The following is a 3,770-nucleotide window of genomic DNA, read 5'->3' on the forward strand; positions in this document are numbered from 1 at the left end:
CATTCATTCACTCATTCATTTTCTTGACCGCTTATTCCTCACAAGGGTCGCGGGGTGTGCTGGCGCCTATCTCAGCTGGCTCTGGGCAGTAGGCGGGGGACACCCTGGACTGGTTGCCAGCCAATCGGAGAGCACACAGAGACGAACAACCATCCACACTCACAACCACACCTAGGGACAATTCGGAGCGCCCAATTAACCTGCCATGCATGTCTGTGGAATGTGGGAGGAGACCGGAGTACCCGGAGAAGACCCACGCAGGCACGGGGAGAACATGCAAACTCCACCCAGGAATGGCCGAAGCCTAGACTCGAACCCGAGTCCTCAGAACTGGGAGGCGACGTGCTAACCAGTCATTCACCGTGCCGCCCCTATTATAACATTTTTTCCACTTTTATGTTAAGAGTATGAAAACTTATTACTAAAATATTTTATTGTATTGAATTGTCATTCGTCTCTGTGTGTGCCCTGCGATTGGCTGGCAACCAGTTTAGGGTGTCCCCCGCCTATTGCCTGAAGCCAGCTGGGATAGGCTCCAGCACCCCCCGCGACCCTTGTGAGGAGCAAGCAGTTAAGAAAATGGATGGATGGATCTATATTAGGGCTGCATGATAAATCTAAATCTAATTGACATCGAGGTTTGATCAAGTGCAATAACCTAATAGCAAAACAGTGTGGTTTTAGATCATTTTTCTTTTTTCCGCCTTTGGTGTTTGAGTGGGCGGCACGGTAGTCGAGTGGTTAGCACGTCCGCTTCCCAGTTCTGAGGTCTCCGGTTCGAGTCCAGGCTCGGACCTTCCTGGGTGGAGTTTGCATGTTCTCCCCGTGCCCGCGTGGGTCTTCTCCGGGTACTCCGGTCTCCTCCCACATTCCAAAGACATGCATGGCAGGTTAATTGGGCGCTCCGAATTGTCCCTAGGTGTGCGTGTGAGTGTGGATGGTTGTTCGTCTCTGTGTGCCCTGCGATTGGTTGGCAACCAGTCCAGGGTGTCCCCTGCCTACTGCCCAGAGCCAGCTGAGATAGGCGCCAGCAGCCCCCGCGACCCTTGTGAGGAATAAGCGGTCAAGAAAATGGATGGATGGATGGATGGATGGTGTTTGAGTGATAGCTGTATTAGCCAACCACAGTTGTCAATGCCCAAGTCTTGATGGCGCTGGCCAATCAGCGTTGTTGGCTCATACAAGTTAGTCTGCGCTCCGGTGCCTTCATTCTGTACAGCGCAACCTTAACAAGTGCACCTCGAGGTTTGCTATGAATGCCGTGCACCGAAGTGGATTTAATGGAAGAAGGGAGCCTATCTCAGCTGGCTTTGGGTACACCCTGAACTGGTTGCCAGCCAATCGCAGGGCACACAGAGACGAACAACCATCCACACTCACAAGCACACCTAGGGAGAATTCGGAGCGCCCAATTAACCTGCCATGCATGCCTTTGGAGTGTGGGAGGAGACCGGAGTACCCATGCAAACTCCACCCAGGAAGTGCCGGAGCCTAGACTCAAACTCGAGTCCTCAGTACTGGGAGGCGGACTTGCTAACCACTCATTCACCGTGCCGCCACTGATAATACTTATTCTGAAATTCATGTTACACCACCGCTGTAATTGATGACCCTTGATTTATTGCAGTCAGACCAAGAATAAAATGTCTTGTGTTTGTCTTTTACCTCAACTTTCCTGATGCAAGTAGCCTCACCTTGTGAGTCATCGGTCACTTGTCCTGAACAGCAATGAACAGGTATAGCCATCATCACTATGATCATAAACTTAATGACTGGCGAAGGATTGGACTGCTTTCCTCTTGTCATTGGACCAAGGAGCTAATGAATCAATATATCCATCAGTCAACAAATGTAATGGGTCCATCTCCCTCAACCTCCTCCAGACATGTAGTCAAAATTACTGTATAGACAAAATACACATGAAAGGTCATGCAATTAGAAAATTCTTAGTTAGTTGCTACCACCAAATGTGATTCTATTGTAAACATTAATTGTTCAAATTAATCAAGATTTGTCAGGAAAACAAATACATACATATTCACCTCAAGATTTATTCCAATCAGAGACAGATAAGAAAAAGATGAGGGAAAAAAATACAATCCTAGCAAAATAACATTAAGTCCATCCAGTGTGGCCCAGACTGTATCTCCCTCATTCATTTTGTAATGTTGAAAATCTCTTGCTCAATAGGCTAAATAGTTTATCACATATTAAAGTGGAAGTCAAGCCAAACATTTTCTTTACAGTAATTTGTTCTATTTAGCCCCACTATCTAAATAAATATACTATTCTGATTAATATTGCATTTGTGAAATATTACTAAAGCACAAAATCCACCTGTTTTTATCCTTGTCAGGGGGCGGCCATTTTGCCACTTGCTGTCAACTGAAAATGACATTAATTAGTTGCTCAGTGCTGAGGTAACGACCAGTCACAGCTCATCTTGCAAATGTCACATGGCCAAACTCACAAAACAGGTGAGCTGTGATTGGTTGTGACCTGAGCCCTCAGGAACTGTAATGTCATTTTCAGTTGACAGCAAGTGGCAAAATGGCCACCCCAGGAGAGAGATAAAAACGGGTTGATTCAGCTGCTTAATTCGTATTTCACTAACGTAACAATCAGAACGCCACATACAACATATTTCAGATTCTTTTTTTCTTTTTTTTTTTACTTCACCTTTTCAGGTGTTCCTAACACAAAAACAATCTCACATTGTTAGCATTCAGCTGAGGTTCAGTCAAAACGCTCACAATTATCCTACTGATGATGTGATAATGTTTGATGTGTATTGGAATGGTTAACTAAGACCAGCTCCTGATTCCCAGTGCCTTTGAAAGGACATCAGCAGCATCCTGTCCCTTCCCCGTCTGACGCTTTCACCTTTTTGTCCTTGCCTGCTGCTGAGCCGGACAGGGCGATTTCCTTCTTTCCATTTGTTCCATCATCACATGAACTTTCCTCTGGTGGTGGAGTGCACTGTGGCTACAACATGGTGTGTCATCTCCCTTTCCTTATTAAAAAAATAAATAAAAAATCACCTTCCTAACAACGTCATAGTTTGTTTTGGGTTTTTTTTTGTAAATATGCAATGATGTAATATTTAAAAAAGATAACATATCACCATGATATGAGCACTTTTGCTTTTCAAAAGAAAATCCAAATTTCAGTCTCCAGAAGAACAGACTATTCATTTCTCTCAAAAAATCAAGCTTTTAAGTACTTTCTTTATGCGCTTTGTAGTTAAGGATTTACACGTTATCAGAGGTCAGCCAGTGGCAACGTAGACTGTTATGTTCCGCCATGCATGTTAGAACTTCTGAATGAATGCAGAAGGCAAAGCAAGTCCCTCGCAGCTGCACAGGAAACACGCTGCGACATCCTGAACCAGGTGACCCCTTTTCTTGGCACTCATCGTCCATAACATGACCACTGAACAGCCCGTTGCTACGGACCTCGGCAATATGTCAGCCCTCGAAGACGTCACCACCATCAATGTCAACTTTGTCACAAGCTGGTGAATACTGGGGTGGAAAGTGATGAGATCTGCCACTGAGATCATTGCCACTTCGTTGCTTTCAGTGACAAGGGTTCATGTGAAAGGATAAAACAATGTCCTGGTCAAAGTTCAATGATTTACTGTCCCAATTCACAACTATTATTCTGGCCCCAGAAATGACAATAGGTGAGTCTGTAGTGACCCCTAGTGGTGGGGTAGTTGAAGCACCCATTTTAATGTACAGTGTAGCCATTTTGAACAGACACGCCTT

The sequence above is a fragment of the Festucalex cinctus genome, chromosome 8 (genome assembly GCF_051991245.1).
Source record: "Festucalex cinctus isolate MCC-2025b chromosome 8, RoL_Fcin_1.0, whole genome shotgun sequence".
NCBI classification, from domain to species: domain Eukaryota; kingdom Metazoa; phylum Chordata; class Actinopteri; order Syngnathiformes; family Syngnathidae; genus Festucalex; species Festucalex cinctus.